Source organism: Bos mutus, chromosome 7 (assembly GCF_027580195.1).
Source record: "Bos mutus isolate GX-2022 chromosome 7, NWIPB_WYAK_1.1, whole genome shotgun sequence".
Lineage (NCBI taxonomy): Eukaryota > Metazoa > Chordata > Mammalia > Artiodactyla > Bovidae > Bos > Bos mutus.
In genome coordinates, this window is record NC_091623.1 from 76573755 (window position 1) to 76591607 (window position 17853).

Here is a 17853-nt window from a genome sequence, read left to right on the forward strand (position 1 = left end):
GATATACACTTGAACAGTCCTCCATAAAACATTCCCTAAGTGATAATGCAAATGAACAGACTCAGAATAATGTTTACCACACACCCAGATTCTATATGTATTGATCTCAATATCACCAGTCTTATAAAACTAATAGCTCTGCCTAAGTTAGAAAAGTTGCTGAAGAGATCTACATAGATATTTAACTTACTTTAAATTCAAAGGCTGAAAACAAAAGGACTTTATCATAAATGCAGAGATTACCATCATAATTTTATCATAAAAAGTAGAAGATGATTTAACATACCTATTCCTTTTGAGAGCTCAGAAGCACAACACTACTAAATCAGAAGCACAATGTTCCAGATATTTACAAATTTTATAAATTTTGTTAAAACTGACTCTTCCAAAGAAGTAAAATTAATGATAAAATTCCTGGTGTGCTCATTTTTACAGGTGTTGGCCAGGAGCTAGCCTGACAGAACAACAGTAGATGTGGTCCATGGTACAGGTACAGTACAGAAAATTAGGAGGAGTCATGGGCTTTTCATCTTTTAGGATTTGAAAGAGCGCAACTGGCATTCCATCACCTCCACTAGCTTTGTTTGTAGTGATGCTTTCTAAGGCCCACTTGACTTCACATTCCAGGATGTCTGGCTCTAGGTGAGTGATCACACCATCGTGGTTATCTGGGTCATGAAGATCTTTTTTGTATAGTTCTCTATATTCTTGCCACCTCTTCTTAATATCTTCTGCTTCTGTTAGGTCCGTGCCATTTCTGTCCTTTATTGTGCCCATCTTTCCGTGAAAAGTTTCCTTTATAACTCTGATTTTCTTGAAGAGATCTCTAGTCTTTCCTGTTCTGTTGTTTTCCTCTATTTCTTTGCATTGATCGCTGAGGAGGGCTTTCTCGTCTCTCCTTGCAATTCTTTGGAACTCTGCATTCGAATGGGTATATCTTTCCCTTTCTCCTTTAGCTTTAGCTTCTCTTCTTTTCTCAGCTATTTGTAAGGCCTTGTCAGACAACCATTTTGCCTTTTTGCATGTCTTTTTCTTGTGGATAGTCTTGATCACTGCCTCCTGTACAATGTCATGAATCTCCGTCCATAGTTCTTCAGGTACTCTGTCTATCAGATCTAATCCGTTGAATATATTTCTCACTTCCATTGTATAATCGTAAGGGATTTGATTTAGGTCATACCTGAATGGTCTAGTGGTTTTCCCTACGTTCTTCAATTTAAGTCTGAATTTGGCAATAAGGAGTTCATGATCTGAGCCACAGTCAGCTCCCGGTCTTGGTTTTGCTGACTGTATAGAACTTCTCCATTTTTAGCTGTAGAGAATATAATCAATCTGATTTCGGTGTTGACCATCTGGTGACGTCCATGTACATAGTCTTCTCTTGTGCTGTTGGAAGACGGTGTTTGTTATGACCAGTGCATTCCCTTGGTAAAGCTCTATTAGCATTTGTTCTGCTTCATTCTGTACTCCAAGGCCAAATTTGCCTGTTATTCCAGCTATTTCTTGACTTTCTACTTTTGCATTCCAGTCCCCTATAATGAAAAGAATATCTTTTTTGGGTGCTAGTTCTAGAAGGTCTTGTAGGTCTTCATAGAACCTTCATAGGACCTAAAAGATGATGCTGTGAAAGTGCTGCACTCAACATGCCAGCAAATCTGATAAACTAGCAGTGGCCACAGGACTGGAAAATGTACGTTTTCATTCCAATCCCATAGAAAATCAATGTCAAAGAATGCTCAAACTACCACACAATTGCACTCATCTCACTCACTAGTAAAGTAATGCTCAAAATTTTTCAAGCCAGGCTTCAACAGAATGTGAATCATGAAATTACAGATGTTCAAGCTGGATTTAGAAAAGGCAGAGGAACCAGCGATCAAATTACCAACATCCACTAGAACATGAAAAAGCAAGAGAGTTCCAAAAAAATATATACTTCTACTTTATTGATTATGCCAAAGGCTTTGACTGTGTAGATCACAATAAACTGTGCAAATTCTTCAAGAGATGGGTATACCAGACCACCTGACCTGCCCCCTGAGAAATCTGTATGCAAGTCAAGAAGTAACAGTTAGAACTGGACATGGAACAACAGACTGGTTCCAAATAGGAAAAGGAGTACGTCAAGGCTGTATATTGTCACCCTGCTTATTTAACTTATATGCGGAGTACATCATGAGAAATGCTGGAATGGATGAAGTACAAACTGGAATCAAGATTGCCAGGAGAAATATCAATAACCTCAGATATGCCGATGACACCACCCTTATGGCAGAAAGCGAAGAAGAACTACAGAGCCTCTTGATGACAGTAAAAGAGGAGAGTGAAAAAGTTGGATTAAAACTCAACATTCAGAAAACTAAGATCATGGCCTTCGGTCCCATCACTTCATGCAAATAGATAGGGAAACAATGGAAACAGTGATAGACTTTATTTGGGGGAGGGGGGGAGGGCGCTCCAAAATCTCTGCAGATGATGACTGCAACCATGAAATTAAAAGATACTTACTCCTTGGAAGAAAAGTTATGACCAACCTAGACACCTTATTAAAAAGGAGAGACATTACTTTGCAAACAAAGGTCGATCTAGTCAAAGCTATGGTTTTTCCAGTAGTCATGTATAGGTGTGAGAGTTGGGCTATAAAGAAAGTTGAGCACTGAAGAACTGATGCTTTTGAATTGTGGTGTTGGAGAAGACCCTTGAGATTCCTCTGGACAGCAAGGAGATCCAACCAGTCCATCCTAAAGGAAATCAATTCCGAATATTCATTACAAGGACTGACACTGAAGCTCCAATACTTTGGCCACCTGATGTGAAGAACTGAGTCATTGGAAAGACTCTGATGCTGCAAAAGACTGAAGGCAGGAGGCGATGGGGATGACCCAGGAAGAGGTGATTGGATGGCTCATAGACTCAACAGATATGAGTTTGAGTAAAATCTGGGAGTTGGTGATGGACAGGGAAGCCTGGCATGCTGCAGTCCATGGGGTCACAAAGTTGGACATGATTGGGTGGCAAACAAAACAAGGAGGCCATAGGCTGTAGGCTGTGACCTATAACCTTATGCTAATACCTTTTAAACATGCTATTTACCTACCCTGTCACTAGAAATGAAAAAAATCTTTTATCTCAAACTATGTTTAACTTCCAGTATTATGTGAAATCTAAAACTGTTTCAAACACACTTCAGTCCTGTTTCCATTTAATGGTGCAACTTCAAAGATAATTTGGAGACAGATCAGGGTCTTTATAATTTTATCTAAGAAAATCTAGTCTTCACCTTGTAGTGTGATGAGAATTAATATCATTCTCATCCCTAGCTTGTCTGCAATAAAGAGAGCTCTGTGGATTCTAAGGATGATCATCAATAACTCCCATTTTGTACTATACATTCTGAACTTGAAATAGCTCAATAGACAAAGTACAGCTTTCTTGCCTAATTTGTTCATTTATGTTTCCTTGTGTCAAAATGCTTGGTAGGGTCTTTTCAAACAGGTAAACTGTACCCAGTGAAATCTCTGAAGTGAAAGCATTTGTTGTGCAGTTGTGTCCAACTCTTTGCGACGCTATGGACTGTAGCCCACCAGGCTCCTCTGTGCATGGGATTCTCCAAGCAGGAATACTGGAGTGGGTTGCCATTTCCTCCTACAGGGGATCTTCCAGACCCAGGGATTGAACCCACATCTCTTGCATCTCCTACATTGGTAGGCAGGTTCTTTACCACTGGGAAGCCCTGGGAAGTGCCACCTGGGAAGCCCTTTGTCTATGTAATTAGTGGTATTTCTTATGTCTATCCATATAGAACCTTCAGGTTCTGGGGTTCTCTCTGCTAATTATCAGTGCACGAAATGCATTTCTTCCCTTCCATACCACCCTCAACTTGGAAATTTCAGCGACATTTTCTCTGTAGAATCTAGTTGGCTTATATAAAAACACATAGTCCGTACCTTCTTGATGTTTTGCTACGGCCCTAAGGACAACCTGCAAAGCAGGCTCAGTGTAGGATTTAAAAGTAAATGTGATGAAGAAAAATCATAATTTGAAAAGATACATGCATGCCAATGTTCATAGAAGCATTATTTACAATAGCCAAAACATGGACACAACCTAAATGTCCACTGACAGAGAATTGGATAAAGAAAATGTGGTGTGTGTATACATATACACACATTTACATACCTATATATGTATATATATATATACATACACACACACACACGCACACACAGATGCTGTAATGTTACTCATCCATAAAAACTCATGAAGGAAATAATACCATCTGCAGCAACATGGTTGAACTTAGAGATTATTATACTGAATGAAGTAAGATAGGCAAAGACAAATATCTTAAGATATCATTCATATGTGGAATCTAATTTTAAAAATATATAAACGAACTGATTTATAAAACAGAAACAGACTCACAGACTTCAAAAACAAACTAATGGTTACCAAAGGGAAATATGGTTTGGGGGAGGGATAAATTAGGAGCATACACACACTATTCTATATAAGACAGAGAAACAACAAAGACCTACTGTATAGCACAGGGAACTCTACTCAGTATTCTGTAATAACCTATATAGAAAAAGAATCTGAAAAAGAATAGATATATGTATATGTATAACTGAATCATTTGCTGCACACCTGAAACTAAGACAACACTGTAAATCAACCATACTCCCATAAATTTCCTTTTTAAAATGAATGAATGTAGAAGATAAAGTGGAGAAGGCAATGGCACCTCACTCCAGTACTCTTGCCTGGAAAATCCCATGAACAGAGGAGCCTGGTGGGCTGCAGTCCATGGGGTCGCAAAGAGTCGGACACGACTGGGCGACTTCACTTTCACTTTTCACTTTCATGCATTGGAGAAGGAAATGGCAACCCACTCCAGTGTTCTTGCCTGGAGAATCCCAGGGACGGGGGAGCCTGGTGGGCTGCCGTCTATGGGGTCGCACAGAGTTGGACAAGACTGAAGCAACAGCAGCAGCAGCAGCAGAAGATAAAGTCTAGGACAGTACTTGAAAGATAGTGAGAATTGGCCAAAGGAAGGAGGAGACAGAGAGCAGAAAGCACAGTAAGCAGAGGGAATAACACAAGCACAGGAATGGGGGAGTAATGCAGGTTGGTATAGAGGGAGGAGCTGTGAGCAGCAGCAGGAGATGAAGCTGAAGGATGAAGCAAAGCCAACTCATGGAGCCGCAGCCAAAGAGTTGATATTCGGTTCCCATCAGAGCACCAGCTACTGCAAAATGGTGAACACAGAGGAGAGCAGGCTGACCAAAAATGGTGAGGAGGCATGGCAAATGCAGGGAAAGTGACTCTACTATTGCCCATCACTGTTTTCAAGACTAGCTGTGGCGATATAGCTAGTGTATGACCTGTGCAACCTTAACCTCTACATTGGCAGCACTGCCCATGAGAGCAGTGAAAGAAGATTTTCATCAAAGATCTTCACACCTCTGCAGGGAAATAGTCATAGTCATCATTAATTTTTATAGTTGTCTTGCAACTGTATCTTAAACAATCATGGCTATAATAGCCTCAATAGTCTTTAAAAAGATAACCACTATAGATATCTTTACTAAATAAAAGCCATTTTGAATATATGAATATATATACATACATACATTTTTAAACTTTTCTTTAAGCAAAAAATTACATTTATAGCACCATTACATGACAGAATGAGAAAAAACAAGTACCATTTATAGAAATAAAATACTAAATGATAATGCCACAACTATGCAATATTAAGGAGGCTTAGGTATCATGAAATATTTTTGTTATAAAAGATTTCAAATGTACAGACAAGTACAAAAATAGAACATCTTATTCACCATGCATATTTAACAACTGTTAATATGTTATCATCTTTACTTTAGATTTTTTAAGATAGTTTTCCAGATATAAGTGAACATGTTTGTAGTCCTCCCCATTCCTAGAACTAAGTGCCTCTTCAAGTTCAGGTTTATGCGTTTATTTCACATTTTTTCAGCAAATGTGTGTATCTAATAACCATATATCAGAGAAAGCAATGGCACCCCACTCCAGTACTCCTGCCTGGAAAATCCCATGGACAGAGGAGCCTGGTAGGCTGCAGTCCATGGGGTCGCGAAGAGTCGGATACAACTGAGCGACTTCACTTTCACTTCTCACTTTCATGCATTGGAGAAAGAAATGGCGACCCACTCCAGTGTTCTTGCCTGGAGAATCCCAGGGACGGGGGAGCCTGGTGGGCTGCCGTCTATGGGGTCGCACAGAGTCGGACACGACTGAAGCGACTTAGCAGCAGCAGCAGCAATAACCATATATAGAGGGTTCTTTTATTGACATACATGGTATCATACTATAACTTGCCTTTTTCCCTAAAAGTTATGTTTTGAAATTAATGCATGTCAGTACATGGAAACTGGCTATCCATTGTGCAAATAAATGACAATTTATTTATCCACTCCTCTACTAATGGGATTTGTTTCTAATTTTTTCTATTGCACACAATGCTGGAAAGCATCCAAGACTTTCCCCTAGGTCTATATGTAAAATAGCAATTGTTCAGTCATTGCTGATTCTTGCTCAATTTTATGAAAAGTTATCAAATGGCTCTCCAAAATTATTACTGAATTCATACCTTCTTTGACATAATATACTACAATAGACAGACTTACTGTTTCTTCATGCTTTTATCAATCTTGATATTGTCAATCATTTACTTGCCAATCTTATGGATCAAACCATATCTCACTCTGGTTAAATTCGTCCTTCCCTGCGTACTGGTGAGGCCGAGCTTATTTACATGTGTTAACCAGTCCTTCATATTTCTTCTGTGAACTGCCTATTCATACCCTTTGCCCATTTTTCTATAAGTTTTTCCTACTTTGCTTAGTTTGTGTAAATTCTTCATCAATTTTGGATTCTACCTCTTTGTTCAGTAGTACTTTTTTTACAAATATCTTCTCCAGTTCTTGGCTTAAATTTTTTATTAAAAATTTGATGTAAGCACACTATTAATATTTTATCATTGTGTTTTTTGTGACTGAAGAATACCTTACTACCCTAATATTAGAATGAAAGCCTTATGTTTTAATATTTTATAGTTATGTTTTTCAAATTTCTGTCTTTACTCCTTCTGGAATTTACATTTGTGTATAATGTCAGATAGGAGTGAGATTTTTTTTTCCATATGAATAACTACTTGTCTCAGTGCTGTTTAATGAATAGTCCTTTTGCCATTGCTTTGCAAAGGCATCTCTGCTGTATGCCAAAATTTCATTATATGCTTCTTTCTGGCCTCTGTCTTCTGTTTTATTGATACATTGTTCCATGAGCTAAAAACATAAATGATGATTTTTTTTTAAATAGTAGCTTAAAGGTTAATGTTCAGCTCAAATTCCACAGATAGCAATTTAGTGCCACTGAAACATATATTTAATGAATTTTCTTTAGCGGTAGCATCTAGTAAAGGGACACACACGGTTTAAACTCCAATAGTCCTGGGCTAATCCCAGCTGGCAAGGAGCCATCAACATGTGGCTAATTATTCTCTGCCCCTCCCTACGTTCTTATCTATAAAATGGAGGAAAAAAAAGTTCCCTGCCTGCTTATGATCTATTACTCTGCTTATCTCCTTCCTTTCACAGACCTTGTCATAGGCTATAGTAATTTTCATTTGCTTACTTATCTCTCCATATAAATAAGAATATAGAAGCCCTTCCATTTACCACTGTGTTCCCAATATCTACAACAGTGATTTATACAAGATATATAGTCTGAAAATGTATATCAAATTATGAATAAATGAACGAATTTCTGGATTTAAAGAAGCTTAAAAATAAACATAAAAAAAAACCTTGGAAATTTGCTATGAATAGCATTTTACAATTTTTTAATGTTGGAAAATACTTTAATACTATTATAAAACCTTATGATTATCCCTTGCTAAGATGAATGTGACAGATTCTACCTCCTAAAGATATTGAGGGGCAGGAAATTGCAATATATGTTAAAATGGTCATGAAAGGTCTCAGGGACTCTGAGAAAACTTCTGAAAAAAAAAATGAATATAGATGAGCAGCAAAGACTTTACCAATAAAGGGGACAGCAAGACAAAAAAGCTCTCACCAGGAAATGAACATGGAATGATTGAGATGAGAATTTTACAAAACTGTCAGTAGACATTGAAAGATGTGAAATACAGTTTTTAACAATTTTACCCATTAAAACACTTCCCCTTTCACTGTTATATATATTTTTTCAGAGGCATTAATAGTATACTTAAACTATTTCTTTGTGATAAGAAAGTTAGGTGAGAGTTTGAAATCCTGTATTCCTCCAGTATCAGGATACACACAGAACATTAAAATCCCGCTGACCTGCAATCTTAGAGAAACCAGCCCTTCTGTTGGATTTCCGGTACTTCCTGTTTCTTGATAGGATGTGTTCTGAGTATTCTAACAGTGTAATCAAAGGAAGGGATAATTAGACCTTTCGTATTATTTTAACACTGACTTTATCAAAGTAAAATAACATTGATTTTGAGTAGTAAACTAAATCATTTCAAACAGGCAGAATTCTATTAAACCAAAAAATTATTTCTACATAGAGGGCTTCCTAAACAGAGTTTGATTTTCACACAGTTCATATTTTTAATTAAAAATGTGTCTCTTTATCCACTGTAATATCTAAGTAAATTTAGTTCATGTCTAATATTAAGAACACTGTGATATTTCCTCAAAGTAAATGCATGAAAATTATATGAAAATCTGTCACCCAATTAATCAGAGATTTGTCAATATCATTAGCATTTGTATTTATTGCTGTCTATAGAAATCCAGCCACTTTTCAGTTGTCCTTTTCAGTTCTTCCTCTCTCTTTCATTAGGCTAGTGGCCCCTTGACTAATTTCCCTTGCTTATATCAAAAGCAAAAATTAGTCTGACTAAAGTTCAAGTTCTTAAAAACAACGAAACATGGAATCATAGGCAAAGACTTACTTAAATAGAGGGGAAAAAATACTTGACATTATATGGGGCTAAAGATTTTGATTCTGCCAATAATTTCGAGAATCTTAAAATGTTAATAAAAGGTCAATTCTTTAAAAATCCTTCTGACCCATCAAAACACATTTAACTATTCAAATGCCATTAGGAGGCAATGAAATAGACTTTTCTTAAGCAGATGACCTAATTATGCTACAGTTCTCATCTCTGTGTGCTTAGTCACTCAGTCGTGTTGAACTCTTTGAGACTCCATGCACTACAGCCTGCCAGGATCCTTTGTTCGTGAGGATTTTCCAGGCAAGAATACTGGAGTGGGTTGCCAGGCCCTCCTCCAAGGCATCTTCCCAAACCAGGGATGGAACTCAGGTCGCCCTCATTGCAGGCAGATTCTTTACCATCTGAGCCACGAGGGAAGCAAAATTCTCATCTCTAACACACTGGAAATATTTATCTTATCAGGTATATTTAAATAAAATTCTTATGCAATAGATATCAGTTTCCCTGTTTTAGAAAATGAAGTTGAATAAAAATAAGACTAATTTTAAATGGTATCTAAGAATAGTAAAGTTAGAGAAAATCTCAAACAACTCAAGAAAGAACTTTCTGAAAGCAATTTTACTACTCTTAAATTGATCAGTATAATCAGTATATCAACTGAGCTGTCAAAGCAACTAATTTCATACTGGTTTCTACCTTTTCACTATAGAGATCTCACACAAATTTATTTTCTAATTTCTTTGTATCCTTGCCAAGCACAGCATTAATTCTGCCTCTGTAAGCACAGCATATCCAACATTCAGCCCTTAAAGGTGTGTTCTAGACTCTTAGTAATGTTATGCTCATGAACTGGTTTGGAAGGGGGATAGAAAGAGAATGGAAAATATATTTTGTCTAACACTGCTAGAGACAGGACTCTGTGTTAAGGGGAGATAAAACTCCTTTCATGGCTACTTCCCCACACATACACCTTCTCACTCAGGCTATAGTAAGAGCTTAGAATCCAGTTCTGCTGACTAAATTCAATGTTCTTTGACTTTCCTAGTGGCTCAGACAGTAAAGTGTCTGTCTACAATGCAGGAGACCTAGGTTCGATCCCTGGGTTGGGAAGTCCCCTGGAGAAGGAAATGACAATCCACTCCAGTACTATTGCCTGGAAAATCCCATGGACAGAGGAGCCTGGTAGGCTACAGTCCATGGGGTCACAAAGAGTCAGACACAACTGAGCGACTTCGACTTCACTTCTTTCTTTCACTTTTCCACTGACTAGAACTGTCACTGATTTTCCATTAGTATATCTAGACTGGTTAAACACAGAAAGTAGCTGGGACTATAACTCAAAGATTTCTTCATGAATGCAGTATGATATTACATAGTCCATGGCCATCTAGAGTGAAAAATCTAAAATACACTGGGAATCAAATTTTAGAAGGCACTATGTGATCTTTCTTTGAATCAGATTTACTACTCTCATTAGTTTTCTATGCCTCAACCTCAGCAATTAGGGGAAATTTCAAGAAATATACGGTATAAAAGAACTCAATGGGAATTGTGATTGTCAAAATTTCCTGCTCTGTTCATTTCTTATTAATTAGCTGCTTTCTCTCTCAAGGGGGTTTATTTCTTCTTAATGAGAATTATCTGAACTAATCTCAGATTAGTCATGGTTAGTCTTTGGAAAATCTTACTGTTGTCCAAGATCCTCCTTTCTCTAAACTTAAGCAAAAACAAGGAAATGGTAAAAGAGAAAGAAAAAAAGAAGGAAAAGTCAGATAATGTCAAATTTATAGAAGCATATAGAAAATGTCCATTCTATGAGAGGTATCAGAGAAGGCAATGGCAACCCACTCCAGGACTCTTGCCTGGAAAATCCCATGGACAGAGGAGCCTGGTGGGCTGCAGTCCATGGGGTCGCCAAAAGTCAGACATGACTGAGCAACTTCACTTTGACTTTTCACTTTCATGCATAGGAGAAGGAAATGGCAACCCACTCCAGTGTTCTTGCCTGGAGAATCCCAGGGATGGGGGAGTGTGGTGGGCCGCCATCTATGGGGTTGCACAGAGTCGGACATGACTGAAGCAACTTAGCAGCATGACAGGTATACAAACACTATAGGAAATCTCTCATATTCTGAAAAAACGCTAATGAGCTAAAACACATCTTATAAAATGATGAAATACAAAGTTACATGAATTAAAAGATTGTGGCTCTGCCCTGTGCACAGATCAGTAGAGTAGATCAAGTGTCTCAAATTCTTTGCAACTGAAATGCTTCTCGAAAAGTTTTCCATGGACAAAATTTCATCAAAAATACTCCCTTCTTTATTCACCTCTTAGAGATTTGCAACTTTAGCATATTAAAGAATCTGAGGAGTATTTCTCTATAGAGCCTGTTTAAACTTATATAACCCTAAATTCCCCAAGCTTGCATGATCATGAAACCTTTCTAAAGAACATTTCTAAAATTACCTTCCAAACAACATCATTTGGAATATGCTGAACTAAAGAATATGTTAGTAAACCCGGTAGGCATGGAAATATAGAATGTGGAAAAAAAAAAAAAAAACTTAAGTCAGTAAAAGATGATGGGATGAAAACTGATACTGGAAAAACTGACTGTATTTTTAAAATTTGAAGATGCTATTTCTCTACCTTAGATCTTATACCAAAATAAACTTCAGGCAGATAATAATGTTAAACATGAAAACTATACCTTTAAATTAAAATATATATTTATTATGTTAAGAGTATTGGGGAAAGCTTTCTAGACCTAAGGAAGAAAACTTTATAAATATCATTACATTATTTAAAACTTCTACACAGCACAAAAACAATACAGTAAGAGTAAAGTCAAAATTAAACGTGGTTAAAACTTTTAATTTGCAATACATACAAGGGCTCTCACCCATCAACAGTAAAAAGAAACAGAAAAACGGGTACCATAGTATGATGGAGAATTCATAAACGTGGAAATGTTGATAGAATTTAAATTCTAAAATGATGGTCAATTTAACTACTAATAAAATAATGCAAATTTATACATTTTTTTCACCTTTCAGATTAACACAAATTGGAAAAAAAATAACATTACCAAGGGTTGATTAGAAAATAGAATGATGGAATGTTTTATCCACTGTTGGTAAGCACTCATAAAAAGTTTCTAAGGAACAATTCTCAAATAGCCACCACATTTTAAAATGCAGTTACCTTCTGCTTCAACTCCACATCTAGAACTATATTTTCAAGAATATGCAAAGATGTGTATAATAGGGCATACTGATTAAACAACTGACTTAGAATGTGATGACATGAATTTTCTTCTGTTTGGATGTGTGTGTTTTTACAGATATTCATTCAGTATATACGGATACAGATTTAATCAAGATAAAAGGCTCATGATTCATGAACAAAAAAAAAAAGCAAATGAGAAAGAAAACTTACCAGGAAATAGTGATCTGCAAGTAACAGAGCAACTACTTTTACCCTAAATGGTCAGGAACAGTAATTCCTAAGTGTCCTTTAAGCTAAAATCTGAGTGATAAGAATAATTCAGACCAGAAGGTCATGAATACAGAGTTTTTATTTTATCCTAATTATACTGAAATTTTGCTGTAGAGATGTTTAATAATGAAATTTCCGTTCTAGAATCATCACTGTTAACTGCTGTGCTAAGAATATTAGACACATTAGAGGGCAACCTATATGAAGATTCCTGCTCTAGGCCCAGTGAAATACAGTGAAATCTTGGTCTACAGTAGCAATACCAAAGTTGGAGAAAGTGAGGGGGGTTGGAATATATTGCAGCAAAATTGATAGTGCTGACTGATCTACTAGATATGGAGATGAGAAAAATACAGGATTTAAAAAAATGATAATTTTGACTTAAACAAGAGGAAGAAAGATTGTGTCTTAGATGAGAGACAGTTCTTTAGGGGTTATGGGGAATTAGTAAACAATGCTTCTGCTTTGACTAGTTATGGGGAGATGCCTAACCCATATCCAAATAGATGTTATCAATCAGGCAAGTACATGTATGATGTTAGGACTCTAAGAGAAGACAGATCTGGAAAAAATTTTAGAATCACATAATTAATTTTAGGGCAAGAACCAGAATGTGATTACCTAGGAAGCAAGGAGAGGAGGAAAGAAGTGGATCTGAGGCCAATATTAAGCACTGACCAGGTGAGAAGAAGAGAGTCTGAGTCGTATTTCTGCAACCTCCCAAGCTCTACAACTGTATCCACATTAGCTTCTCTGCTCCTCAGTTTCATCACCTATAAAATGGGGGTAATTATAATAAAAATTCCCAAGGTTTCTTGGAGGATTAATGGGGGTAACTATAAGAGAACTGCACAGCATCATCTCCATCACACAGGAAGTGCTCAATGATTGATTATTATTTGTTTCATGGCAAAGATATCAGTAGTTTTAACAGCATAGAAGTAGAAGCAACCTAAATCATAATAAAAGTAATAAGTTTTAACAATCAGTGAAGGCAAAATTATATGCAGATTGAAAAAAAGAAAAAAAAATTCTAAGTTGGTATGAAATTACTAGTTAGAAACAGAAACCTACTGGAAGAAATAAAATCATATTGGTTTTGTTCCAAATGAAGAATTAGAGAAAATTATAAGGAAGAAAATCCAAAAGCAGCTCAGTGGAAAAGGGCCTCAGAATGTAACTGATTGGTATCTTAAAGGCTAAAACAATAAAGAAGTTAGGCTCTCTGCCTCACAGCAGCATTCTACATTAATTATTATACCTCCACCCAACATTTAGTCCATAATATATGTTAACCATGTAGCTCTAAAATTCAGGTATGAGGCTTATTTTACAATTTTCACTGCAGTTTTTAAATAAAGCATCTGTTCATTTCATCTTAATTTTTAAAACTGTACAGACTGATTGGAGAAGGCAATGGCACCCCACTCCAGTACTCTTGCCTGGAAAATCCCATGGATGGAACAGCCTGGTAGGCTGCAGTCTATGGGGTCGCTAAGAGTCGGACACGACTGAGCGACTTTACTTTCACGCGTTGGAGAAAGAAATGGCAACCCACTTCAGTGTTCTTGCCTGGAGAATCCCAGGGACGGGGGAGCCTGATGGGCTGCCGTCTATGGGGTCACACAGAGTCGGACATGACTGAAGCGACACAGCAGCAACAACAGCAGACTGATTATCTTGAATATAGGGGGGACCATCTTACTATATTTCCATTTCTTTCATTAGGTCACTGGAGGGAAACATTAACACTTACAACTGAATATTTTCTTCAAAATGTACATGGCTTAAGGCTACTAAAAAATTGAGAATTTGAATATTCTAAATAGTGTTAATGAGGTCTAATTATTTGCATTTTGATCAACATTTCAACAAAATGATGTCAAGAAGCAGCTCAATTCTCTTGCTCCTTTGATTTATCTAAATCTTTTTCTAAGAACATTGCTTTTCCTCCTTCCATTCAGGGGTAATATCCTGTACTACCCAGAGTCACATATGAAAAGACAAAAAAAACTCCCTATTTGTGTAGTCACTTATGTGCAGCTGCTGAACTCTCCAAACAACAGCTGGGCAATTATGACTATCACCCTTGTATTCTAGAACAGTCTGAAAATCATTTGTATTTAAGTTAGAGCTTCAGTGCTTCTGCTATGTGTTAATTCTCTCTTCTTTTTATCATCCCCCTTCACTCTTTGCATTCTGCCCACCCACTTCCCTGCCTCCTTCCTTATTTCTCAATACAAAATTATATCAAACCCACTGAGCATCATTTTCCCTTAGGGGAAACAATGCTAAACTTTACTGCCTGTACAGTTATTTTGGCAACTTAGGATAACTTCCAGCTTGGATTTTCTGTCAAAAAAGCATTTTGAAGGAAAAGCATAAAAGTGTTAATATGCTTCTAGGAACACGGGGGATTTAATCTCACCCTTCATTTTCAAACTTTTTCCATATATACTTCTTATAAAATTAAAGTGAATGAACACTGATTCTGAATTGTGTATAATCAGGGAAATTGTAAACTTCAAGAGGTATTTGAAAACTTGTATGACTGCCCATGAATTTATTCATATGAATTTTACACTCTTCCCACTTGAAATAAATCTTTAGCCTGTGCGACCCTGTCCTTTGATCTTAAGGTTGCTGCTGCTGCTGCTAAGTCGCTTCAGTCCTGTCCGACTCTGTGGGACCCCATGGACTGCAGTCTACCAGGCTTCTCCGTCCATGGGATTCTCCAGGCAAGAACACTGGCTGCTGCTGCTGCTGCTGCTAAATCGCTTCAGTCGTGTCCGACTCTGTGCCACCCCAGAGACGGCAGCCCACCAGGCTGCCCCGTCCCTGGGATTCTCCAGGCAAGAACACTGGAGTGGGTTGCCATTTCCTTCTCCAATGCATGAAGTGAAAAGTGAAAGCGAAGTCGCTCAGTTGTGTCCAACCCTCAGCAACCCCATGGACTGCAGCCTACCAGGCTCCTCCATCCATGGGATTTTCCAGGCAAGAGTACTGGAGTGGGGTGCCATTGCCTTCTCTGGATCTTAAGGTTACAACCTTACAAATTAAATGAGACAAACTTCCTCTTCCTGCACACCTAGTCAATCATTACACTTCATCAAAGAAAGAAAACCATAAAGCTCCTGACTAATGTCAAGGCATGGAAAACTTTGTGTCTGGGGCCCATCAAGTTAGACAATTGAATATTATAGTGTAACAATATTCTCACTCCCACCCCTGGCATTCCCCAATTCATTTCATTTATACATATACCTAAGCATCTTTCTATTTCTACTTCCCAAAAATAGATGAGAGAGGGAGAGGATGAGAGAGATGGAGGGAGGGAAAAGGAAGGAAAGAAGGGACAGAGGGAAAAGAAAAGAATAAAAAGTAAGGAGAGGAGAGGAGAAAAAATACAAGAAAAGGGTAAAACTTAGGTTGTACATCTTTTTGTAGAATGAACAAGGAGATAAGAGAAGCTATAGACATTGTAATGGAATTGGAATATTATGCATCCTTTAATCCTTGCACCAATCCTTATACCTGGCCTTTCTTACTCACTTGCTACCATCAAGGAATTTAAGAAATTGATCACCAGAGGGCTTGTGCAATCTACCAAAGATTACATACCAAGAAAATAGGAGGTGGAAGGACCAGGGCTGAGGGTCAGATCTGATAGATCCCAAGCCCCAGACATTTTCAGTCCATCTTCCTTGGGATGTTTCCATTTGCAAATGGAAGGGTGAATCTTTCTCCTTCACACAACCACATAGGCACATCTCTGCAAGTTTGTGTGAGATTGCTACCTGGCAGAGGAGCAGCCAGCACTCTTATCTGGGGTCAACACTGATCAAGAAACACCAAAGAAGTTATCTGCTAGTGTCTCCTTAACACCTTCCCTTCCAAACTCCCAAGAGTCTTGTCCACCAGGCAGGGGAATCCCAGGAGCCAAAAACTATTGAGTCACCTATTGCTAGGAGCCAAAAAGGGAAAGAAGAAGTTGAACTGGAGTTAGAGAAACTGTGCAGTGGGAAGAATCTGCAGACATAGAATGGTGCATGAGTACCCAGTGAAAAAGCAAGTTTTGAATTACGGTCACACTCAGAGATGTGGAAGAACAGGCAAATAACAGTAAGTGACAGAATCTAGACTTCAACTTGAGACTTTCTAACTATAGACTCTGCTGCAAACCACTATGCTATACTGCTTGACAGGTTAACAACACTCACCCCCAAATCATTTTTCATTTTAACTGTGTTCATAGGAATTGAGCTCAACTATGCACTACTTAGAGAACACCAGAGAATATTTATTCACAAAGATTTTTTTAATCTTATTTGGAAGTATATATGACACAGAAAAGAAATATATACTGTAATATCAAGCATTAAAAAACACACAAAGAATGAATTGAAGGAACTACACCAGCATGTCTTAATGTTTGACAAGGGAAAGTGGAGTAAGAAATAGGAGTTATGGTTCAGTTTTTTTTTTTTTTCTTCTTCTTTACATGATATTTTCTACCAATTCCCTGAAATGATCTTGACTGTTTTTATAACTACCAAAAAAAATCTAAGCAATTTAGAGGAGGAGTTCTATGCTATTACACATTTTATATAGATTGTATAAGAATTTTATTGATTTGGCTGATTCTGAAATGACTAGAAACAGTCCAAAAGTTTTAAAAGTTAGATGTTTATAAAGCAAGAAACTTAATCTAACAAGGAATATTTAAATGGGCAGCTGAGTGATTCTCAATTGTTTGAGAGTTTATAACTTCCATGCCACCTCCTAAAATTTGATGCCATGCTTAAGCATTGCCATGGTGCCAAATTGTGGTTACAGATGTGTATTTCAGTTACCAGCAAAGAATGTTCAGTAAATAACCTTATGGTACAGGGTTCCGTAAGAAGGCAAACTCTCCAAAAACGTATAAATTGCATCAGGGGGTTTTTCTAAAGTTATAAAATGTGAAGCTAAACTTACAAAATCATCAATAGTATACAAGAGTAGTTTTCTGTGGGCACAGAGTTAACACAGATTTCAAATGCAGAATGAGGCGAAATCCATTCCCACACATCACAGCCACACAGTAAAGCTACTGGGGCCTCTTGCAGCTGTCTGGAAGGCACAGCAAAGTCAGAAATCGCTTTCAGTAAGAGGCACTGAAAGTCCTTTTGTTTCAACGCCACATTCCTTCCAGTGCCTCTCAGTTTCATTCAACTTCACACAGTATTTTGGGTAAAGTTTCCTCTGTGTATAATACCTCTCTGAGGTCAGAAAAATAATATTGTAATGACCATTTGGGCAACTGTCTTATTACAAATTCCCCATGTAATTTTGCCAACAGACAGACCGGAATG